This window comes from Pinus tabuliformis, chromosome 1_2, assembly GCF_031772625.1.
Source record: "Pinus tabuliformis cultivar Carrire ecotype Pingquan chromosome 1_2, CPIR1, whole genome shotgun sequence".
NCBI classification, from domain to species: Eukaryota; Viridiplantae; Streptophyta; class Pinopsida; order Pinales; family Pinaceae; genus Pinus; species Pinus tabuliformis.
The window spans coordinates 436,758,286-436,785,170 of NC_142298.1; the positions used below are offsets into that span (position 1 = coordinate 436,758,286).

Consider the following 26,885-nt stretch of genomic DNA (forward strand, 5'->3'; position numbering starts at 1 on the left):
CATTCTCCACAAGTGCATGGATGAGTTCTACTAATCTCCAATTGCATGAGAGAGTTAAATGATGACTATATGGATAGTTAACTAGGACTAGATGTCATTTTTCTTTAGTGCATGTTTACATCTCTCTAGATTCACTACTATATCAGTTTACTTATATAAAACATATTGTATTATATTCTCTCATAATTTTCTCTTTGGTACATAACTAGAATTATTAATATTTTTTCTCTCAATTTTATTTTTTATTTCATATTTACAAACTTTCTTCATTTCGATTTAGGTAAATCCATTATTTTAGATAAAATTAAAACTTAAGAAAGAAAACCTAAGCAAAATTTTGACAGTTCTATTTTTCTTCTTTTATCAAAGGGAAAAAAATGTATAACAACAGTTACAATGCATTTTTCATGATATTGCAACCTAGAAATAGAAACTAAAATAATATATAATATAATATAATATAAGGAAATTAATAATCACTTACGTTTATTAATATAGCTATTTAAACCTAGTGTTATGATCAATCACATTGACTTTCCTCATCAACCCGTTATGCATGTAAACAATAATTGTATTCTATGGGTCCCACCCATATGGGTCTCACTAACTAAAGAATCTGCGTTGGGTTTCGTTTCGTGTGCAGTAAGAATCGCGTAGAATAAGAATATAATAGCGGGGTATGTCTGTCTCCCTGCAATAGTGGCGACGTTATTGCATCTGGGTAGCTTTCTAAAACTGTTATGATCAATCACGTTGATTTTCCTCATCATAGCAAAGATTCTAAATCGAGACTCTTCCACACCAAAAGTTTCCGCGGTAAATACAATCTTCATAATGTTATCAAGTTTAACTCTTCTCCAGTTATAATTTTCTTACTCTAATGTTATCAAGTTTAACTCTTCTCCAGTTATAATTTTCTTACTCTAGAGTCTATTGTAATTTAGAAAATACATCTTTGCAATTTTCTTTTTATTAATGTAAAATCGGTAGAATATGAGAAAAAACAAATAAAACATAGTTACTGTGTAAGCTCAAATTTGTTGTAAATCTCATATTTAGTTAAACCATTAACTACATTTTTATATAGTAAAATTATTACTAATATGATTATCAATCAACTGTTTAATCTGAAACAAATCTAGTAACACTATTAATTTTGTGAAAGCTAATTTCCAACACTCACCACCCTAATAATTTGTTGCCCCCTAATTATTTGTTGCCTTAATTTTACACATAGAATACAAAATCTGTTGACTAGTTTGTCAGCAATTTACATAACAAAATTAAGCATTATTCCCAACACTCCCCCTTAATGATTAATGAGGATCTACTATCTTATCTCGCAGTGCCAAAAATTGAGTTTTTGCAACTGCTTTGGTGAAGATATCTACTAGCTGAGGCTGAGTATTTATATGCTTCAATTCAATATACTTCTTCTGCACCAAATCTCTAATGAAGTGATATTTCATGTCAAAATGCTTTGTCATGTTGTGATGAACCGGATTCTTTGCTAACTTGATGGAACTTACATTTTCACAATAAATCATTGTAGGCTGAATTTGTTTTTCTCTAATTTCTTCCAAAATATTTCTAAGCCAAAGAGTTTGTGTATGTGCTAAGGTAACTGCAACTTACTCGGCTTCTGTGGATGAGAGGGCAACATTGCTTTGTTTTTTTGAGTTCCGTGTAATCAAATCAGAACAAAAAAAAAAAAACAATTTCCAGATGTGGACTTACAGTCATCAATACTCCTCCCCAATCTGAATCACTAAATCCAACAAGACTGAGCTTTTCAGAAGAGTAGTAATGAATACCAAAATTTAGAGTGCCTTTCACATACCTTAAAATCCTCTTGGCTGCCTTCATATGTATTTATGATGGATTTTTCATATACCTTGAAACAAATGAAAATGAATATGTAATATCAGGGCTTGTGTGGGTTAGAAATATCAAGCTCCCCACAACACTTCTGTAAGTTTTCTCATCAACTAAATCAACACCATCACCTCTACATAACACCTCTCCCATACGTGAGATTCCATAACCAACTTGAGTCCTCATAAGCCATATTTGCAAGATTTTTGTTATGTTCATCAAACCTCAAGTGAAACATCCTATTTCTTGTCATAGGCACAACAGTGATCACCCTATTTCCCTTATTCTTATCATAGATAGTACATGTCATATTTACAAAGACTACTTTATAATTTTTCTCACATAGCTGCCCAACGCTCAACAAATTATGTTTTAATTGTGGAGTATAATAAATTTCATGAATACTCTTTATACCTTCTTTTGTTTGGACCTCCATATCTCCTTTAGTAGCAACCTCCAATGATTTATCCTCACCAAGCTCGATCTTGGATTTGAAACTTTCATCCTTCGCTGAAAACAACTTCTCATTCCCTCTCATATGGTTAGAGCATTCAAAATCTAGGTACCAAACATCTTTACTAGTACTTTCACCTTTGACATAAGATAAAAATAAGTGATCTATAGGATACTCGCCACTTTCTTGAGCATAGTTAGCATTTTTACCTTCTTTCAATTTGCATTCTCTTTCAATGCGGTCATACTTGTTACAATAGTAACATTGAACATTTCTCTTATCAAATCTACCTCTACCTCTTCCTATGAAACTACTTCTTCCACTTGAGCCACCACTTCCTCTACCTCTTGAAGAATTTTGGCTTTGTCATTTACCTTTACCTTGATTTATTTTGGCACTACTACTGCTTGCATCTTCATTCTTTGTAATTTGCAATTTAGAGGAAAGCGCTTTCCCTACACCTTCAAAAGTGTCCTTCAATTGTTCTTCATGAGACATCAAAGATCCAACCAATTGATCAAACTGCAGTTTTGTCAAATCCTTACTTTCTTCCATGATTATGGCAACATGATTCATTCTATGTGTTAAAGATCTCAATACCTTTTTAATTAAAACTTCATTACTTACAGTCTCTCCAAGCGTAGCCATTTTATTAACCACATCTTTGACTCTCAAACAATAGTCACTCACACTTTTAGCGTCTTGCATCTTCAAATTCTCGAAGTCTCACTTCAATGTCTCAAGCTTGACCACTAGCTTGGTAAGCTTCTTGTAGAGTCTCCCAAGCATTTTTGAGAGTGTTTGCTCCTAATATTCTTGGAAATAAGCTCTTATGAAGAGCTATCTAAATGTGAAACAAAGCTTGAGCATTCTTCTTCCTTGCTTCCTTTCTCATTGTTCTTTCATTGGGTGTAAGGGCATTCCAAGCAGTTGACTCCTCATAACCTGATTCAACAATCTCCCACAAATATTTTCCAATAAAAAACGTTAGCATCTTAATGCACCAATAATCATAATCTTTCCCATCAAATTCTGGAACAGGTACCTGGTTAGAATTCAACATGATTAACTTTGGCGAAATTCCAACAATAAAACTTTAACCTAAAACAATTTTACTTGTTCTGATAAAACTTGTAGAATATGAAATGACCTCTTTAAGCCAGTTGATAAGCCAAAATAACTATAAAGAAAAATACATATAAAAAAAATGAACAAATAAAACACAGTTACTATGTGAGCTCAAACCTGCTGTAAATCTCATATTACATCAGTAAACAGTTATAGAGATAATCACAATCGACTATATAATGTAAACAACTTATTAACTGTGATGAATTTAGTCACGGGGTTTCACATTCATTTGCACGATCAGAAGTAATGGTACTAAATAATCAGAACAACTCAAGCACACTACTGCTCTTGTTGCTAAACCCAACCGGGTCGAATGGCTTAGTTTTTATAGATGAGGCAAATGCCTTTATATAATTTGGGATAGATCCATCTTGTTTTATTGTTGTACAGCTGCATAGGGTTCTCCAACTCACCTTTTATTCTTATTCTAAAGGCTGTGTAATCTGAATATTTGAAAGCTCTGTAATGTTGTGGATGCTCATTGTCCACCAGTTCAGGCGGTCCTTCTAACTCCATTTCATCTGGTAACAATCTGAAGAAAGTCAAGGAAAGATGAGATTGATGTCCTTTAACAATCACACGATGTTTTACAGTGTGCATCCTTTTGTTACTCCATGCCTGCATTCATATTCACAAAATCATCTGATTAACATTCCTGGCAAAAAAAAATATGGTGACATTGTTTTACACTGTGTGTCCTTTTGTTACTCCATGCTTGCATTCATATTCACAAAATCATCTGATTAACGTTCCTGGCAAAAAATACATAGTGGCGATTCTGTTCGCACTATTCTTTAGAGTTGTGTTTGAGGTATTCAGCCAACTTTAAGTCATTGCAGATTCCCTGATTATTAGGGAATTGGAAAGAAAGTCCATATTTATCGGATTCTCGAAGAATCTTACAATTGACTTCAACTCACCGGAGGTATTCATGTGTATTACTAAGGCTAATATAAATATCTACAATTGACTGCAACTCACCGGAGGTATTCATGTGTATTATTAAGGCTAATATAAACAAGGGGAGCTGCGACGCAGCGAGTCCCTGCGTGAAGTTAAGGTTGTCTATTACGCACTACAAAGTAGGGGAAATATGACAATGTACTGAGTTTTTAAGAAGCAAGTTGAACCTGTCCACTACTGCTAAGAAGTTTTATACTGTGCATCCGAAAGTGAAACTTTTAGAGTATTGGAAGGAACTGAAGTTTTTAGGAAGCAAAATGTATGACTATATAGTCTGAGCCTGTCTATTACGTACTACAAAGTAGAGGAAAACACATATCAAAGCAAAAGGCAGCTTCTGTGTATAGCATCGTTGAAATCAGAGATAGCAAATTGACATTGATTTTTGCTGCATCGAGTTGCTTTCGTAAGAGCAAAAGGTAGGCAAAAGCCTTAATGGCAAAACTATTACACACTGTAGTTGATCTGATTCAAGCTGCATCGAGTTGCTTTCGTAAGAGCAAAAGGTAGGCAAAAGCCTTAATGGCAAAACTATTACACACTGTAGTCGATCTGATTCAAGCTGCATCGAGTTGCTTTCCGAAGAGCAAAAGGTAGGCAAAAGCCTTAGGACACGGACATTGACTGTAGGCCGAGAGATACATGCTGTCTGTAGTTGAGCAGAGCCGGTGATGGCGGACCCGAATGCATATTTGAAGCATCCGTTGTAGACCTGTAATAGAGAAAGAAGCATTTTGAAGCATCGGTTGTAGACCTGTAATAGAGAAAGAAGCGGGGAAATAAGACAATGCGTAAGATAATCCAAAAGAGATGTTAGTTTTTTTTTGGTTTCTTTTTCCTTTGTCTTTCGACTTCTGATTCTGAATATCATTTGTAAGCAATCATGAAGTAGGATGTGTCTGACTAAGGACACAAAACAAGTTTAAAAAAGTATGATAGAAAACATACATCGAAAGCTTTGGTAGCTTTAGCTGAAAACCCCCAGCATTCAACCATGCTAGTTCTACGTTTTTTAATATGCCTGCCTGAGCAACATATTGTTTGTATGAACAGTACCCGCATGTAAAATTAAATGTGCATATTGAAGTATTTTTCTATGGATGCAAGTATACCATTGATTGTAATCTGGTAGTTTGATTACTTGTTCTGTATGCATGCTTGAAAGTGATAATGTGTTAGCTTATTTATTTATTCTTACTTTGGGAGTTTTGTATTCCTTAAATCTAAAGCTTAGAGCATTGGCCATGATGCAGAGAGCGATGGAAGAAATATACCAGTTCCTCATGCAAGCAAACAATGAAAGCTTTAGCTGAAAACCCCCAGCATTCAACCATGCTAGTTCTACGTTTTTTAATATGCCTGCCTGAGCAACATATTGTTTGTATGAACAGTACCCGCATGTAAAATTAAATGTGCATATTGAAGTATTTTTCTATGGATGCAAGTATACCATTGATTGTAATCTGGTAGTTTGATTACTTGTTCTGTATGCATGCTTGAAAGTGATTACTTTGGGAGTTTTGTATTCCTTAAATCTAAAGCTTAGAGCATTGGCCATGATGCAGAGAGCGACAGAAGAAATATACCAGTTCCTCATGCAAGCAAACAATGAAGCACTTCCAGAAGGATTAACAGTCCCAGAGTCATTCAGTGATCTTATGGCCGATATGAGGGCCAATCCATATGATGCCAAGACATTTGCTTTGAAGATGAAAGCAATGGTATGTCTTGCCTCAATTTCTATTTGCTTTTGCAGGCATTTTACGCCTATTTTTTTGTGGGTTGTACAGTGTTGCATATGGGTTACAACTAACACAGCTAATTGAATATTTCATACGACTATCTTCTTCCTCTTTTAGTGAAATTTAACATCGTATGTTAAAAGTGTCAAAATTTGTGTTTTTGTTGAATATGATATTGCCTAATATTGAACAAGGCAGATGATACTGAATTGCAGAGGACATTCATTTCATTAATGTCTGACAAATGACCACTAAAGAGGTCAATGGGATTAAAAGATACATCTTGTGTGAATACAATGTGGAAGTGTAAAAGCAGCTTATAGGCAATGCAGAAAAGAATATACTATATTTCATGTAGTTTTGAATTCTCAATTCAGTACTTACAACATGGAAATGCACAGACGAGTTTGCAATGCAATTGAGATCAACCATGTGAAAGGCTGCTTTATTACAGGTTGACACAATAATGAAACATTGGATTAAAGCTTCTTTCGTTTCATATGAATGATGAGGATTCATAAAGTGGTTTTAAGTGTCGCGAATTGAACTTATTAAAGGGTTAATCAGGAAGCTTAATGTGCAATGATGTCTAAAGGGCCCAACGCAATGAACATAGAGTCACAGACCAAGCATATCAACTTCCCGAGATAGATCTCTGTAGTAGACTAATTCTTTTTCATGGCACTAGATTGCAGCAATTGCTTGTTGGCTGTTGTAAGTTTTCTCCTTTTGAATTGGACAAGGCCATATGAAGGATAGGAGATATAGAGCCATTCAACATAGACTAAGCATATCAACTGCCATTCATGAAAGCCTCATTGCCTGTTAAACAAACTGGGATACTTTTCAAACCACTCACTCTTAAACATTTAAGATTATGCCACCACGGAACATGCGAAATGAACTGTGCAAACATATATACATACATCCAATGAACAGGGACCTAAATCAATGTAAGCAAGGGTTATGGTTGCGCCCATACGACAAACCAGCTCTGCAAGTCTTCACCCAGCATGCGGCTGCAGAAATGGAGAAAAATCAAAAAGAGTTTGGGTAAAACATTGATATAAAACAAGCTCCAATTCTTTTAACCAGATCAAGATTCCTATATCAATAGAAGCACTCTGTAAATGATACAGAATGTAGCTTAAGGGATTATGAGCGCAAAACAGAATAGGGTACTGTTTCTTTACCCACTCTGAGACTGCTACAGAATGTAGCTTAAAGGATTATGAGCGCAAAACAGAATAAGGTAGTGTTCCTCTGTTTGCAACGTAGAGGAGCGTCAACCAGTCTATGTCGGTCAGGCCAATTGGTCGAAGAAGTGCTCTATGCTCTCTCTCCCTAACTATTCAAGTAAAATAGGTAGCATGGGAAGAAGGGGACGGCGAAGACTGCTACCACTTTATAAGCACAAGTTATAAGCAAAATTGATGGCATTCAGCCAAAAAGAAAATACAGAGAAACCAGTTACTACCAGACAGAATTCGACATCACACTAGGGTCGCATTTGCATTTTTTTGAAAAACCCCTGATTTCTTGTGAGCAGACCTAGTTTTGTAGCCTGTGTGAAGCCAGATTATAGAAGGCCCCAAGTACAGTGAGATTGCAGAGGCAAACAAACAAGAGACATTCAAACAATCACATGCGAATACTATTCATCAATTCAATTAATGGATTACCTGTAAAAAAATTCAGAACTTACAGGCCAAAAAACTGTAAACAAAGCAATGTTCAGTAGCATATCCTACAGCACAGGGTTTAGTGCCGCAAACCAGAACCCTTAAATCAACATTTGGCTTCTATGATGTCCATCCAAAACGAGCCAGCCCTAGATTATAATCGGCAACTGCCAATTACAAGTAGGCCTAATTTAGTTTCATCGAATTACACAGGTTCGAGGGTATCCATGTTCAATAACTATGTGCAGACGCCGCAGCTGCAGCAACATATGCTTATTCATCAACAGCAGGTCCCATCATTTAGCACCACAGGGTATGGGGAGCTGTATGACAACTTGCTAGTTTGTTCTCCATCTCAATCTGAATCCTACGATAATTTGGATTACAATTCAGGAGTTCTTCCTGCACGTAATTTGAAGGGCCCAGGATTAGTTCTTCACCGGACACCTCCCGCCATGCAAACATTCACGATACGGACACCTGCGAAAGAACAAACACCGGACCAACGCCTGTAAAGGAGGCAGAGCCCATGCGGCAGCATAGACAACCAAAAGAAGTAAGGGTATAAACTTGAACCGGTGGTAGACTTAACATTAAACGTTAACAAATTAATGCCAGCATTAAAACTAAACCGCACACCGTCAAGCGCACATGATGGTCGTTAAATATCAGTTTACCATATGCTCCGGCCTCTTCCGCCTCGGGAAGAGGCCAAATAAGATGAGAAAGGTGAACCGCCGAATCCGACTTTGGTTAGCTGCAGAGAACACCTCACAAGACTTTAGCATAAGGGCGGTATAAGCGACAGGGAAAGCACCGAACTAATGTTAAGTCGGCCCAAAACGATTACAATAGTCCCTGCCGGATGCCAGATGGCAGGGACTAATAAGACTTTTAGGTGCTTATATAAAATTACCACGTTCTAAGCCGGAGACCTAAAATGAGAGGACGAGATATTTATCTCACAAATCTGAGACTTGTTATAGATTTACAAGAGTACATAAAATTTACAAAAACTAGGCATCTCACCCTAAAAAAGATGTACCATAATATAACTTAAAGTTAAAAAACCAGATATCTCACCATAAAAGAGATGTACCATAATATAACTTGCATGTATTCTCTTGTTCGTCGTATCATTATTGCAATTTAAATATTAGATGACATGTTTTCAGTATAAGCATAGAAGAGATACATTTACTATGAGATTCAAAATATCGATCATAGAATTATATGTTATTCAAATATTTATTTCTTCTAAATTAATATTTTTAAGATAAAAGTATTATTACATATTATATTATTACACCGTTATTTAGAAATGAAAATATTATACAATATTAAAATAATATATATTATGTAAAATAATATATAAAAATATTTTTAAAAAATAAAAATATATGCATATTATTACATGAACATACTAATATAGATATTAAAAACATAAATAATATAATCACAAAAAAGAGAACTTATTTTATTTAAAATAATATTAAATAAATAAAGATAAAGATACACATCATTTTACTTAAAGCTATTTTATTTAAAATAATATTTGGTACCATATTAACTAAATAAAAATAAATATATATATTATTTTATTGAAAAATATAAATATAAATATATATATATATATATATATATATTATTTTATTAAAAAATTATAAATTATTTTAATTGGAATAGTATAACTTATTAGATATAATAAAATAAATTTTAATTATTATTAAATTAATGATATTGCCATATTTTTATCAACAGCAAAATACATTACTAGAAAATAAAGTATAATTGGTTTTAATGTAAATATAAGTTATCTTATTTGGACTCATAATTTAGTAAAAATAAAATAGCATTTAAATGTTTTTAAATAAAAAATATTAATTTATTTTGATATTTATCTTATAATTATTTTTTTTATTTGAAAATATATTTGGCTTTCTCATAACTTTTTAGAATATATTTTTATTTTATTTTTAATTTAGATAAAATATAAATATAGAAATATTGATTTTTTCTAATTATTTTAAATTTTAAATTTAAATTTTTAATATCTATTTCTAAAATGAAAATTAAAAAAATTTAATATCTATTAGGAAATAGAAGAGGAAAGGCTTAAGATACACTTTTATATAGCTATTAAGATATAAACAATAAAGGGTTAAGTGACAATTTGGTACTATACAGACATTCCCTAATATCTATAAGCTAAAATGCCTTAATATCTATAAGCTAAAATGAAGGGGTTAAGAGACATTTTCTAATGGAGTTGTCTTTAGTGAGATTTTTTGGACTTTAAAAATTTGAGGTGAAACCTTGATTTGTATTATTTAAACTATTTTTTATTGTATATATGGATTCACCACCCTCAAAAACCCCTAGGGTACCCATCAAATTGGTGATTTCAATAATTTCCTGCCAGATTTTAGAGAAATTAGACCAAAAAAACCCAAAAGAAAACTTAAAAAAGAATCACTAACTTGTTTCTTAATATCTATAATATCTATAAGCCAAAAAAAAAAGGGTTTCCTAATATCTATAAGCCAAAAAAAAAAGTTATGAGACAATAAAAAAAAGGTTAAGAGCAAATTCTATAGTATAAAGAGAGAAGTTTGAACAATTTCGAGAACATGGGATATTACCATTGGAACGGTCCAAATTAAGGATTTCGAGGGGCTAAAAGTTTTTGAATGAGGGTCGACAGTGCAGTAAAAGTGAGGAATAGCTAATAACAAGAGTAAAGGGATAAGATAACCTGTAAGGTATCTCCTAGGATGACGATGAATGAATTGGGCGATGGCTTCACTTCCAACCAGTTTCTAGCCTTTTTTAAAACTTGAAGACCGCCCACCTCATCTTCATGTAGTATGGTAATGCTAGTTCCATATGCATGAGCTGGAAAAGTAATTGACCCGGAGGCTTCATCAAATGATACTTCGTGATTATTGATGCGGAGCCAAAGCTTACAGTGCTCGAAGAGTGAAGCGTAGTAATTGCTCACTCCCAAGGTGGCCAGAATAATCTTGTGTATTCCATCAGACAAGTCCTTCATCCTCTCGAAATACTCTTACATGACTTCGCTACCATTATTAAAATATACATAGCAGTTGATCAGTGATGTCCAGCTAGTTCTACAAATATATATAGCAGTTGATCAATGATGTCCAGCTAGTTCTACAGAAAGAACCCTTAAACTTATTAGAAAGACCAAAACCATAAATTTTGGGTTAAGAACAATAAAACATTAAAGAATAAATCCTAAATCCAAGGCAAAGGTGGTACTAGAAGTTTTGGTTTCCGTGAGGCCACATGAGATCGCTGAAATCCTCTATGGCTTCAAAATCAGGCCCTATGCCAATGCTCTCTTAAAAATGACGCAGAGGTCCTCCTTTGACATAACTTGCGATCGCAATTAGGGAAACATTTTTCTCCTTGGTCTCCGAAGGGAGCTTGAACATGTCCCTAGAGAGGATATCTACTCTCTCGATAAACTGGTGTGAGATTCCATCATTGGTAAGCCGAAAACACCCCCAATCTTCACAACATCTTCCGAAGTCCTACGGAAGAAGGTTTTTCTGATAGTCTTCAACGAATCCCTCGGCCGCCAGTTCCTCCAATTGAATTTGAGAGAGATCGAAAACAGGAATATCTTCATCAATATCAAGCTGATCAGTAACGGAAGGGGAGCCGCATGAGGGGAGAGAATTTGGGATTGCAGAAGCCATGGGTGTGTTAGGAATTTCTGATAATTCCAAAAAAAATAAACATAGAATAATGATTTGTTTCTTTACACAAAAACTAAAAATGTTTCGGGAAGACAGAGTTTCACACACAAAAAAAACTTGTATTCATTAACAAAACTCACTGTTACAAAAGTCTTCCTATAACAGAGGGATTACAACAAGACTACTTCAGAGGAAGTTCAAAACTTCACTCTGTCTCTCACTATAAAAATCAACACTGCTCTACGTATTTTTTTTTTACTTCTTACTTTGCACTACTGTGCATTACATTGCTTCTCCAAAAAAAGAAACATAACATTACATTTTTTACTTATGTCGTAGAAACCGACTCCTATGAATTAAAAACAATAAAAATAAAATCTCCACCTACATTCAACAACCGTAATAAATTTACATTAATTACTTCACATGGCGATATTTTTTTTTTGGACTGTAGATTTTGCTCCACGTCCATCCAATGGTTATCGAAATTACCGGAGGTCCTCCCGATAACAAAAAACATTTCGCCGCTACCATAACCATCGATCTGGCCCACATTAATTGGACGGTTGTTGGCAATATCGCACGACCTCTTTTACCGAACTTTACGCACCGGGGAAAGGGTTGTATTGGTGAACCGCTCAGGGTACGTGTCGGCTGATGAGTGTGTTCGCTGCGCTCCCGCCCCCCGAGAATTACCACCATTCCGTAAAATCGGTGTGGGGAATCCCATGATGGTTTCCGGATAAAAAAAAAAAAAAAAAAGGATTGGCGCTGCAGTTGAAACTAATATTTCAACACTCGCCTTTAATTTCAACTGCTGGGTTATCAGTCATACCCAGACATTTCCTTAAAAACTCAAAACTTTTCTGCCCTAATGGTTTGGTCAGAATATCTGCAACCTGCTCCTGAGTTCTGCAATGTTCTAAAACAATTTCTCCACTGTTTACCAATTCCCTGATGTAATGAAACTTTGTGGCAATGTGTTTCGTTCTCTTATGAAACACATCATTCTTGGATAATGCAATAGCTGAGCTATTGTCACAAAAAATCACAGTTCCTTTTGCTTGCTCTTGGCATAAACTCCTTAACATCCTTCTCATCCAAATTGCTTGACACGCTGTTGCTGTAGCTACCACATATTCTGCCTCTGCTGTAGACAATGCTACAATAGGCTGTTTTTTAGAAGCCCATGAAATGGCTCCTGAACCCATGTGAAAAACATAAACGGATGTTCTTTTCCGATCATCTACACTTCCATCCCAATCACTATCAGTGTATCCAATTAAATCTGAACATTCTGAAGTAGTATATAAAATGCCAAACCTTTTAGTACCTTTAACATACCTCAGAATCCTTTTTGCTGCCTGCCAATGTGCTTCTTTTGGCCTCTCCATGAATTTGGAAATCAAACTAACAACTTGCATTATATCCAGCCTAGTTGCAGTCAAATACATGAGGCCGCCAACTATGCTTTTGTACAAGCTAGGATCAAAATCCTTGTTGTTGTCCTCTTTGATGAGTTTTAATCCCATCACTGTGGGAGTGATTGCTGCTTTGCTCTCCTGCATATTAAATCTTTCCAACACTTCATTAACATATTTCGCTAGTGAGATAAAAATCCCATTTCCATTTTGTTCTACTTCTATTCCTAAGAAGTATCTCAACAAACTCATGTCAGTCATTTCAAATTCTTCTTTCATGACTGTTTTGAAATTTTCAATAAGGTAATCATCATTACTTGTGAAAATAACATCATAAACATATAACACAACAATTAGTAATTTACCATCCTTTTCTTTGATGTAGAGGGTGGGTTCTCCCTCACACTTTTCAAATCCATTTTCCAGTAGATAGGAATCTATCCTACTGTACCATGCTCTTGGTGCTTGCTTCAGCCCATAAAGAGCTTTCTTCAATCTGCACACTTTGTTATCTTGACATTTATTTTCATAGCCTTGAGGTTGTTCAATGTAAACCTATTCCATTAATACTCCATTTAGGAATGCTGACTTCGCGTCCATTTGGTAAACTTTCCACTTGTTTTGTGCTGCTATGGACAGCACTACTCTCACGGTTTCCATTCTAGCAACCGGTGCAAAAGTTTCCTCATAGTCTCTCCCATGTTGCTGTTTATATCCTTTGACAACAAGTCTTGCCTTGTGCCTTTCCAGTTTTCCTTCAGCATTACTCTTGATCTTGTAGACCCATTTAACTCCAATGACTTCTTTTCCTTTTGGTAGTTCAACTAAATCCCATTTCTTGTTTCTTTCTATGGTTTTAATCTCCTCATCCATAGCTTCTATCCATTTCCTATCCTTAATTGCGTCTTCGAAATGAACAAGCTCATCAACATGACAATATAAAGCAAACAAAGAGTTAATACCTTCATTTGTTTCCTCTTGTTCATAAATGTCACTTAAATTTCTGAACTTCTTACCTCTTTCATTTGGTGTACAAGTGCTTGAAGAAGCACTTGAATTTCCTCCTTGTGGTGTGCTTGGAGAAACACTTTCATTTCTCCTCAAGGGTGTCTCTTGCTGCCCTTGTGTTGGTGCTGTTGTTTGGGGATGTATTTCAACCATCTCCTCATCATCTTCATCATGAGACAAAGAGTTTTTAACATTCACTATTTTCTCTATGCTTCCATCTCAAGCTTCCTCCTCAATGAACTGAACATCTCTACTTACAATAAGCTTCTTGGTGGATGGGTTATACAACCTATAAGCTTTGGATTCCTCACTGTATCCAATGAAAATACATTTATCCCATTTGCTGTCCAACTTCTTCCTTAGTTGATCTGGAATGTGTGCATAAGCCACACATCCAAAAACTTTCATGTGGGTGACTCCTTGCTTTGTCCCACTCCATGCTTCTTCCGGCACTCTGTTCATGACTGCTTTTGTAGGTCATCTATTCAAAATGTATGCTGCACAGTGTACAGCTTCAGCCCAATAATCATTTGGCAAATGCTTTGCCTTTAACATACTCCTCGCCATATCCATGATTGTCCTATTCTTCCTTTCGGCAACTGCATTTTGCTGCGGAGTGTACCTAGTGGTAAACTGCTTATGAATTCCATTTTCTCTACAAAATGTAGAAATTCTTTGGAGATATACTCACCTCCTCTATCAGTTCTTAGAACTTTGATATGCAGCCCACTTTGGTTTTCTAGAAGTGCTTTGAAATTTAAAAATCTTTCAAACACTTCACTTTTGTTCTTCAAGAAATAAACCCAAGTTTTTCTAGTAAAATCATCAATAAATGTTAGCATATAGTGGCTACTTGCAAGTGATGGAGTTTGCATCGGTCCACATAAATCTGAGTGGACAATCTCTAAGGGTGCTTTTGCCCTTATGCTTTTCCGAGATGGAAAGCTTTCTCTGTGTTGTTTCCCCAAGATACAACCTTAACAAAGGCTGTCTGGTTTCTCTATCAATGGTAATCCCCTTACCATTCCTTTTTTATTCAACAAGTTAATACCTCCAAAGTTGTGATGTCCAAATCTCAAGTGCCACAACCAATTTTCATCTTTTGGTTCGCTTTGGAAAGCCTCTTGTGTCACTGTTGCTATTTCTTCTCCATTTTTAAATATGCTTTCATTCTGAGAGGGAACATCCTGTTCCTTGTCATCTTCACTTCAGCAATACATTGTTCGCTGGGTGGTTTATCCATGATGGTGCATACATTATCCACAAAGAAAAAATTGTACCCCTTTTGCATAAGCTGTCCAATACCTATGAGGTTACATTTCATTCCAGGAACATAATAAACATCTGCTATGGTTTTCTTTTCACCTTTCCTTGTTAAGACATCTACTTCCCCTTTTCCCAGAACAGAAACTTTACTATCAGTCCCTAGTGTGACTTGTGACTTCACACTCTGATCTAACATAGAAAACATGTCTATGTTTCCTGTCATATGGTTACTACAACTGGAGTCTAAAAACCATACATCTTCACTCTTTGCTTCAACCATATTATAGGCTAAAATCAATTTATCTTGGCTGATATTTTCTCTAGTGAAATTTGCACTAGTTCTATTACTCATATCATGCTGCTTCTTCCTACATTCATGTGCATAATGGCCATATTTTTTACAATAGTGACATTGGACATTGGATTTATCATACCTTTGTCCTTGAGCATGATGTTGTCCACTTTGTTGGTTGCTGCCTTGGCCTTGGTTCTGATTTGGATTCCTGCCTCTTCCTTGAGCATTTGATGGACTATTTCGTCCACCTCTGTTTTGGCTTCTGCCTCTTCCTCTCTTGTTTCCTCTGCCTTTACCTCTTCCTCTTCCAAAGAACATCTAGGTCTTAAAGGCATGCTCTAGAGATGAGTCTACTCAATCTCTACTCATGTGTCATGAGTGATGCATGTAGTTCATTAACTGAGAAGTTTGTGAGATCCTTTGTCTCTTCTATGGTGGTGACAATCACATCGAACCTTGAGGGTAGGCTCCTCAATAGTTTCTCCACAATCCTCCTTTCTTCAAGAATTTCTCCATGAGACCTTATCTGTGTGATCATTCCAACCACATGTGTGAAGAACGAGTCAATATTATCTAACTCCTTCATGCAGAGAGTCTCAAAATTTTTCCTCAGCAACTGTAGTTTTGCTGTCTTCACTTTCTCCATGCCTTGATAAGCTATCTTGAGAGTTTGCCATGCTTATTTGGATCTCTTGGCTGCTGCTATCCTTGGAAACACACTCTCATGAACTGCTTGATACAAAAAGTAGAGGGCTTTAAAATCCTTCTTCTTGTTGCTCTTAACCAATTCTTTCTCTGCCTGAGTTAAATCATTAAACTCATCTTCATCTACTGGTTCTTCAAAACCATCCTCAACAAATTCCCATAAGTCTTGGGAAGCAAGCGAAGCTCTTATAGTTATTGCCCAAGAGTCATAGTTTTTCTCATTAAAGTCTGAGAGCTGAGTATTACAGATACCCATGCTAGTGCTGGCTCCAGCCATTCTTGCACTTTTAACTATGCTTCAAAATACTTGACTGTGTATTTAAAATAACTAACTGTCCTCAACAGTAACACAAAAAACTAACTTAAGAAATACCATGGATTCTTTCTTGACTGAGTCTTCACTCTGCTGGAGAAGCTGCTGCAACAAGAAATCCTTCCTTCAGATTCTTTGACACCTTCAAAGAACCTGGACATGCTCTGATACCATGTTGGGAATTTCAGATAATTCTAGAACAAATAAACAGAGAATAATTCTCTGTTTCTTTACACAGAAAAACTAAAAATGTTTCGGGAAGACAGAGTTTCACACAAAAAAAAAACTTGTATTCATTAACAAAACTGACTGTTACAAAATTCTTCCTCTAACAGAGGGATTACAACAAGACTGCTTCAGAGGCAGTTCAAAACTTCACTCTGTCTCTCACTATAAAAATTAACATTGCTGTGTGTAATTTTTTTTTACTTCTTACTTTGCACTGCTGTGCATTACATTGCTTCTACAAAAAAAAACATAACATTACATTTTTTACTTATGTCGTGGAAACCAACTCTTGTGAATTAAAAACAATAAAAAAAAAATCTCCACCTACATTCAACAACCGTAATAAATTTACATTAATTAGTTCACATGGCGATATTTTTTTTTAACCGTAGATTTTGCTCCACATCCATCCAACACTTATCGCAATTACCAGAGGTCCTCCCGATAACAAAAAACATGCCACCGTTACCATAACCGTCGATCTGGCCCACATTAATCGGACGGTTGTCGGCAATATCGCACGGCCTCTTTTACCGAACTTTACACGCCAGGGAAAGAGTTGTATTGGAAAACCACTCAGGGTACGTGTCGGCCGATGAGTGTGTTCGCTGCCCCCCCCCCCCCGAGAATTACTACCATTCCGTAAAAGTGGTGCAGGGAATCCCATGACGGTTTTCTGAAAAAAAAAAAAAAAACTATTTGCGGTCGCTGTTTAATGGCGGATTCCGGCAAAGGACTGGCACTGCAGCTGAAAGTAATATTTCAACAGGGTGTGTTTGTTAGCAGCAGGTCTTCTCCGATCATTCACTTGCAATTGTTTCAGAGAGAGTCACGAGTATTCTTTTTCAGAAGATGTTGCCTTCCACGGAACTTCCTTGCATTTTGTTATGTATTTGTTTAATAGCCATTTTTTGTTACGTATCGGCGTATAATGTGGAAAATAATTGTTATCTGATTTATATTTTATATGTTCTTTCTTGTTTTTTAAGTGAATGGACAATCCAAGATATGAACGAATTTTGGTACGTATCGGCATATACTCTGGCAAATAATTGTTATGTGATTTATATTTTACAGGTTCTTGCTTGTTTTCTAAGTGAATGGACAATCCGAGATATGAACATTGTTATTTGATTTATATTTTATAGGTTCTTTCTTGTTTTTTAAGTGAATGGATAATCCGAGATATGAACATTGTTATGTGATTTATATTTAGATATGAACATTTTTATGTGATTTATATTTTATAAAAATAAAATCTCCACCTACATTCAACAACTGTAATAAAATTACATTAATTACTTCACATGGCGATTTTTTTTTTAAACCGTAGATATTTCTCCACATCCATCCAACGGTTATCGCAATTATCGGAGGTCCTCCCGATAACAAAAAACATGCCGCCACTACCATAACCGTCGATCTGGCCCACAATAATCGGACGGTTTTCGGCAATATCGCACGACCTCTTTTACCAAACTTTACACGTCGGGGAAAGGGTTGTATTGGCAAACCACTCAGGGTACATGTCGGCCGATGAGTGTGTTTGCTGCCCCCCCCGGAGAATTACCACCATTTTGTAAAAGCGGTGCGGGGAATCCCATGATGGTTTTCCGAAAAAAAACTATTTGTGGTCGCTGTTTAATGGCAGATTCCAGCAAAGGACTGGCACTGCAGTTGAAAGTAATATTTTAATAGGATGTGGTTGTTAGTAGCAGGTCTTCTCCGATCATTCACTTGCAATTGTTTCAGAGAGAGTCACGAGTATTCTTTTTCAGATGATGTTGCCTTCCACGAAACTTCCTTGTGTTTTGTTATGTATTTGTTTAATAGCCATTTTTTGTTATGTATTGGCATATAATGCTGCAAATAATTATCACCTGATTTATATTTTATATGTTCTTGCTTGTTTTTTAAGTGAATGGACAATCCAAGATATGAACGAATTTTGGTACGTATTGGTGTATACTCGGCAAATAATTGTTATGTGATTTATATTTTACAAGTTCTTGTTTTTTAAGTGAATGGACAATCCGAGATATGAACATTGTTATTTCATTTATATTTTATAGGTTCTTGCTTGTTTTTTAAGTGAATGGACAATCCGAGATATGAACATTGTTATGTGATTTATATTAAGATATGAACACTGTTATGTGATTTAAATTTTATAGGTTCTTGCTTTTTTTTAAGTGAATGGACAATCCGAGATATGAACATTGTTATTTGATTTATGTTTTATAGGTTCTTGCTTGTTTTTTAAGTGAATGGACGTGAATGGACAATCTGAGATATGAGCATTGTTATGTGATTTATATTTTATAGGTTCTTGCTTGTTTTTTTAAGTGAATGGACAATGAGATATGAACAGTGACAATAGTTTTTTTTTTGGCGTAAATATTAATGATTTATATTTTAAAGGTTCTTGCTTGTTTTTTTAAGTGAATGGACAATCCTAGATATGAACGCTGAGAAATTTTTTTCCCTCAGTAAATATTAAGTATTATTTAATGTTGGGTTTATTCACATTATAATAGATATCATTTTATTTTTATTTAATAAATAAATGGAAAGATAGTAAACTAATTATTAATTTATTGTTTAATATTTATTATTAGGTAATACATTTATGGGGTATAGTTTTATTTTTAAATGTATAATAGATATCATTTTATTCTTATTTATTAAATAAATGGAAAGATAGTAAACTAATCATTAACGTATTGTTTAATATTTATTATTAGGTAATACATTTATGGGGTATAGTTTTTCTTGTTTTAAGATGTAGTAAGATTTTAGATTATTAAGCAATACATTTGTAACACCTCGAGTAAAAAAGGAATTCCTCCTTAATTACCATAATTAACTTTTAATGTTACCCTATTCAATGCACAGTGTATTCAATGGTTAAAGGGGTCATTAGGGACACAATGGACTGGCACGTATTAAGGATTGAATTAAATATAACATCGATTCAGCTACACGACTATCTGTCCAACGTCATGGATGTGCTCCAACTATCCTCACCTCAGTAGGGGTAATGAATCTTCCACTTGGGTTCGATTAATGCAGAGGTGAAATATTTGAACGTTGCGTCCGGTCAATGCAGGTGGCTCAGACATGGGGACTCTAACCTGAAGTAAACCCTAACCTTACCATTCCATCCCATTTCGTTCTACCTGGTGAGAGAGTGAAGCTCTAATACGCGCAGGGTAAGAAGCAATGGAATGAGGGTTTCTACCTCTACCTTTGTGTACCCTCATTTGCTTCAAGAAGCAAATGGTTATCACCTTCAGGCAGGCAACAGTAACAAGGTAAGTCAACCAGACAGTCTTTTACCTGAAATCACAATTATCCTCACTCATTTTCAGTTATACTGACCACAACATTTGCTACGGGTATGTTCAGGTGGAAGGTCTCGGCTCCTCCCTCGACCGCAGGGGCCAAACAGAGATACCCCTCTGCCGCAGAGACCATGTTTGCTCTACTCCAGAACACCCTCTCTTATTTTCATTTTCCCTATGGTAGTTGTGGTTGAAAAATTGTTGCTGGTTTTCAGCTATGCAGTGCTCCAACTATGGCGCCACTCCTCTCAGGTATCAAAATCATTAACATAGTTTTATTTAATCATTATCTGTAGATTAATCTTTTCTAAGACTACCTCTAATTGGTTTTCTTGATGGTTTTACATGTAATAGCTTGACGCTGACTCCGGAGTTAATGAGCCTTCGAGAAGGACCTATACCGGAGCTAAATTTCTCTGCTATTGACAGGTTGGTTACAATTCATAAATTGACAGTCTACTTGTCTGATACGCTAGGTTCAGCTCCACGTTTGGGGGTGGGAGGATTTGCTGGATCTTGGCATAGCCAAACCCTCACCGTAACCCGAAATTCGCAATTGTTTTAGGAATTAAGGTTATGTTGATTGGTTGTGTCTGAATTGGATTCGCAGCTTGATTGCCTAGACTTTATTGAATTTTTCGAATGGTTTTTGAACTAAAAAAATGTTTATGGATGTTGCTTAATGCATGTGCTAACCAAAGTGACATCTGTTTTATTCTATATTGTATCGAATGTTTGATGGGTTTATGGACAATCTTGCCAAATTTCGGCCCTGGCCAAGGCAAGCCAGGTATCTGAACAGATCTATGGAAGTATGAATGTATCTTGTTTAATGAAGGGAAACGATTGAACCGAGAGTTCAAAACAGAGGAATATTTATTATTTGTTATATTTCTTGGGATTTTCAACTTATATAATACTATTTTCACTCATGATTTCCAATGGTGATACATGTTCGTGAATAGAAAGATGCATGCATAGTAAAAAGTCTTGTATGTATGCTAATCTTGATTATGTGCATAGTAATAAGTCAGGCATGTATATTGAATCGTAAATATATGTTAAGTCTGGATATATATATATATATATATATATATATTGAATCTGGTTTCAATCATGTTTCACAATCGAAAGGAATTTATGCCTTGAGGTTTCATGCCTTTCTTGCTTAGGAAAGTAACGAATACTCTGTTTACTTCTTCCTTGATAATTGGTATTTATTTGTACAGATAATTTAGATTGTTTCCGTTCCATAATATACACAGTTAGTAGGGTTTAAGCAGGGATTGTAACTCTATTTTCATTACATTTGTCTTTAATACAAGAAGTATTAGTTGGGTTTGTAAAAACTATAATACTGCATGGTTTAGATTTAATCATAATGTAAAACTAGAGAAAGGACTATGCCATCAATTTTCTTATCTATGATGAATGTAACTGGTATGCAAAATGTTATCCATAATTATCAATATCTAACTAAAAGATGAGAAAACGAGACCATTACTCCTAATACACACCATTTACACCATTTAATTGTCAATAATAATTAAAATCCTTTGATTACTTATCTGTCCTGAGTTATTTATTCTGTGCAAACAATAATCTTTTTGGAAGGTCTCACCACACATCTATGGACTTGGAAATCACGTCCATGGTCCCCCACTAAGCACTTCCTACTCCTAACAGTGGCAATAAAAGCAGCTAGGTATCTTGGGCATCAGGACTGCTGTCCAGCCTCAAGTCCCATACCCACTCGACTGTTTGCCATAATTCAAACCTTTCCACTTGTATCATAACCCAGCTCAGGGAAAATTCTATGCCGCCCCTTGCTACCCCTTCCTTTTCCCTTTTAGAGAAAAGTGGTGGAAATTGTTTGTAACTGTTAGAGGAGTTGTTATAACTGTTTTGTATTTAGTCTTTTCCTTAATTATCCCTATTTAATTTCTTTAAGAAAAATGTCATGATACTTGGCTTTTCCAACCTTAACTTCTTCTAACAACATGTTAAGTGAATTTAAAAGTTTCTAAGTTCTACATAACTTCGTAAAAATAAAAGTAAATATGATGCAAGTGGCCTCCACTTGGGAAGAAGTGGCCTCCTTCGAGCCAAAGTACCACCATTGCACTTTAACCTAGGGGATGTTTCGCTTCCATAAGGTGGTTTCTCTTCGATCTAGAATATGAAGAGGCTCTGCGAGGAACTCTCCCCCGGGCTCAACCTACGCAAACCATAATTGATATTTAGAATTGGGCCAAACAACAATTTCGACTTCACATATTCGTTTGTTCCTATTACCTGTATGTTTTCCCAGTTAATTATATGTTGAGGGTTGTATACATATTTTTTAACAATGATACATGGAAGATATTGTGAACCTAGATGTGGCCTGGAAGTGCTAATTTACATGCCACTAGTCCAATTCCTTCCAGGATTTGAAATGGTCCACAATACTGTGGTGCCAGCTTGGTGCAACCCTTCCACTGTAGAGTGCTTTTCTGGGGTTTAACTTTTAAGTATACATGATCCCCTATCTGGAATTCTTTATGAGTCCTGTTTTTATCCGCATAAACCTTTTTCCTATCTTGCACAACCTTTAAGTTTTGGCAAACATTTTTCACTGTGGCCTCCATTTCAGCTAACATATCTAGACCCAGTGCCAACTTATTAATTGGGTTATTCCAATCAGAGGGTACTTGACACTTCCTTCCATACAGTACCTCAAAAGGGCTCATGCCGAATGACCCATGATGGCCATTTTTATACGCGAACTCTACTAAGTGGAGGTAATCCTCCCACTTATGGGGTTGCTGCATAACGAACATTCTTAACATATCTTCGATGACTTGGTTTACTCGTTCCATTTGGCCATCCATTTGCGAATAGTAAGCAGTGTTGAATTGAATCTGAGTACCCAACCCAATAAAAAGGGTTTCCCAAAAAGCGGATGTGAATTTTAAGTCTATCAGAAATCACAACCTAGGGTATCCCATGTAATCGGAATATTTCCTTCATGAATATATTTGCTATCTCTATTGTCTTGTAGGTGGATTTCATTGGTATAAAATGGGTTGTTTTACTCAACATATCCACTTCCACCATAATTGAATCATGATGCTTTCTAGTGTAGGGTAATCTTGTAATAAAATCTAAAGTAATCGTATCCCATTTCCATTCAGGAATGGGTAGCGGTTGTAGGAGACCCGTAGGATGTTGATGCTCTACCTTTACTAACTGACATTCCAAACACTTGGATAAGTGCTTTGCAACGTCCTTTCCTAATCTTTGCTAGAAGTAACTTTTCTGGATAGTTGTTAAAAGTTTATGATATCCTGGATGGGCAGCATAGGGCTTCCTATGAAATTCATCCAGTAATAATTGCTTAATGTAATTTTGATTGGGAACATAAATTTTGTTCCTGAAGGTCAGTAATTCTTCAGAAGTTATATCATAATCAGACTATTTTCCCTTTGTCCAATCTTCTGTTGCTTGCTGCAATAGAAAAGCATATTCTGGGTCCTTGAGGGATGCTTCCTTGATAATTTCAGGGAGGTTAGATTGTGCCTGACTGAGTTGTATCTCGTAGACACAATGCATCTTTCTGCTTAATGCATCAGCCACCCGGTTTTCTTTTCCTTTAAGATGTTTCATATCGAAGTTGAATTCACTTAGAAATGCATTCCACCTGGCCTGCCAAGCATTCAAACTTGACTAGTTAAAAAATGTGTTAAATTGCTATGAACGGTTAACAATAGAAATTTCTTTCCTAAAAGGTAGTCCTGCCACATTTTAAGTTCGTGTACAACTTCGGTTAACTCTAGATCATAAGCAGAGTACCATTGTTCATAGTCCTTCACTTTAAGTGATTCATATGTGATGACCTTTCCTCTTGAGTTAACACCCCAACAACTCCTTCCTTACTCGCATCTCCGTAAACAACGAATGGCTTTTTCGAATCTACTACTTTCAATACGAGTGTCGTGGTGAGTAACTGCTTCAGCTACTCAAAACTATGCTATAATTCTATTGTCCAGTGGAAATCACACCCTTTTTTTGTAGGGAGGTCATAGGAAAAGCTATCTTTGAAAAAAAATGAATGAATTGATGGTAATAACCTACCATGCTTAAAAAGGATCTGATATCCGCAACATTTTCTGGGGCTATCCATTCCATTATTGTTTTTATCTTTTCCGGGTCAACCGTTATGCCCTTTACTGATATAACATGACCCAAAAACTGAATTTTATCATTGTAAAAATTGCACTTGCTATATTTAGCGTATAGCTGATTATTTCTCAAAATTTGCAACATGATTCTTAAGTGTTGTTCCTGTTCGTCCTGATTTTTTGAATACATTAAAATATCATCTATAAAACTCAACACAAATTTATCTAGGAAAGGCTGAAATATATTGTGCATCATGCTCATAAAAGTAGTTGGGGTGTTTGTAAGGCCGAAAGGAAGTACTACGAACTCGTAATGACCATAGCGAGTTTGGAAGGCAGTGTTACAAATGTCCTTCTCCTTTATTCGGATTTGGTGATAACTCGATCTTAGATCAATCTTAGAGAATACGCTGGCCCCCTGCACTTGGTCAAATAAATCATCAATCTGAGGTAAGGGATATCTATTTTTGAAGGTGAGTTTGTTTAGATACCGGTAGTCAATGCACAATCTTAAAGTGTAGGAATTTACAGGGTAAGTTCCTCAGAAAGAATACCAAAAGGACACCGCTCACAACCAGATCTCAAATCAATACACCAGTATTTTTGACGTGGTTAAAACCCTCAAAGTGCAAGGAGGGAAACAGTCCACGGCCTGTCCCAACGTGGGTACTACAAGCAATTTATTAATCAAAGAATGAAAATTTACATAAGCTTCTCTCATGCACGGATTACCCGAACAATGACCCTCCATGCGCTTTAAATAGAACTCATGGACCAATCGGGTGTCAAGCCACGGATCAAGTGTCGGTAATACCGAGGTGAGAGTGAACCGTCGGATCACTACATATCATGACCATCGGATTGTAAGTTACAAAATGTACAACGGTAAAGAAACACACTTTACCTAACTCTAACCTAACTCTATACTAGACCAAGTTGAACTTAACTATATCCTATGTGTCGGAATATCCTAACATCCCTCCTTAAGAACAACTTGGGATAGGATTGAAGGATTTACAAATATGACACAATAGGAGAAGGAAGGAGGCACTAGAGCCTATCCCCCTTAGTGACAACTTCCTGAACTCCAATCATATATCGAAGTTTAGTGAACTTCGCCTCTGTGAGAGCCTTTGTGAAGATGTCTGCAACCTGATCATCTGTTGGACAATATTGCACTTCAAGAACATGGTCATGAATGAGCTTTCTGATGAAGTGCATGTGTAGTTCAATGTGTTTGCTGCGCTGATGCTGGACTGGATCTTTGCATAGCTGAATGGCACTTTGATTATCACACCAAAGTGTGGTTGGATGTTGCTGCTCAAAGCCAAACTCTGATAGGATCTGACGAAGCCACAAGGCTTCCTTACTAGCTTCCACGGCACCACGATACTCTGCTTCTGCTGACGAAAGAGAAATGGCAGCCTGTTTCTTACAAGCCCATGTAATAGGTCCTGAACCAAGAGTGAAGACATAACCGGCAGTAGACTTCCGATCATCAGGGTCACCAGCCCAATCAGAATTAGTGAAACCAACTAACAGAGGAGCTGCTTTGGCACTGTAATGAATTCCAAACTGTACTGTACCTCGAACATAACGAAGTATTATTTTAGCTGCTTTCCAATGACTTTCACGGGGGTTTTGCATAAAACGAGCAACAAGGCCAACAGCAAAGGAAAGATCAGGACGAGTATGGGTTAAATACAAGAGTTTTCCGACAAGTTGACGGTATAAGGTAGCATCAACTTCAGGAGAAGAGACTGAAAGTTTGACTCCAGACTGAAAGGGAGAAGGGGTTGGCTTACAGTCTTCCATGTGAAAATGACGAAGAATATCACAAGCATACTTGGACTGGGAAAGGAAAATACCCTCTTGGGATTGCAAGACTTGAAGACCGAGAAAATAGTGTAAGTGTCCTAAGTCTGTCATTTCAAATTTCTTTTTAAGGCTGGACTTCACATGGTTTATAAGGTTGGGATCACTACCAGTAAGAATAAGATCATCAACATAAAGAACAAGGATGATAAGAGAGTTGCCCACTTTCTTGGTGTAGACAGTATTGTCAGAATGACACCTAGAAAAGCCAGATTCTAAAAGAAAGCTATCCATTTTGGCATACCAAGCCCGAGGAGCTTGCTTGAGGCCATAAAGGGATTTCTTAAGTCGACAAACAAGGCTGGAGTCTATTTGTATGAAGCCAATGGGTTGTTCCATATAGATTTCTTCCTGCAAGTCCCCATGCAAGAAGGCAGATTTAACATCCATCTGATGGACTTCCCATTTTAAAGAGGCAGCAAGGGAAAGAACAAGGCGGATAGAGTTCATTTTGGCAACAGGGGAGAAGGTTTCAGTGTAGTCAATGCCTTCAACCTGTGAAAAGCCCTTAGCAACGAGACGAGCTTTATATTTATCAACTTTCCCATCTGGTCCATACTTGGTTCTGTAAACCCATTTACATCTAACAAGTTTGCGTCCCTTTGGTAGAGGAACAAGATCCCATGTATCATTTGTCATCAATGAATGATATTCTTCATTCATAGCTGCTTCCCAATGTGGATGGCCTGAAGCTT

The 26,885-nt window shown here is 36.1% G+C and overlaps 1 pseudogene; it reads right to left on the bottom strand.

Moving 5' to 3' along the window:
- Positions 1 to 3,173: 3,173 nt before the first annotated feature.
- Positions 3,174 to 11,572, bottom strand: LOC149206226 (C4-beta,C20-epoxidase-like; annotated as a pseudogene).
- Between the last annotated feature and the right edge of the window lie 15,313 nt (positions 11,573 to 26,885).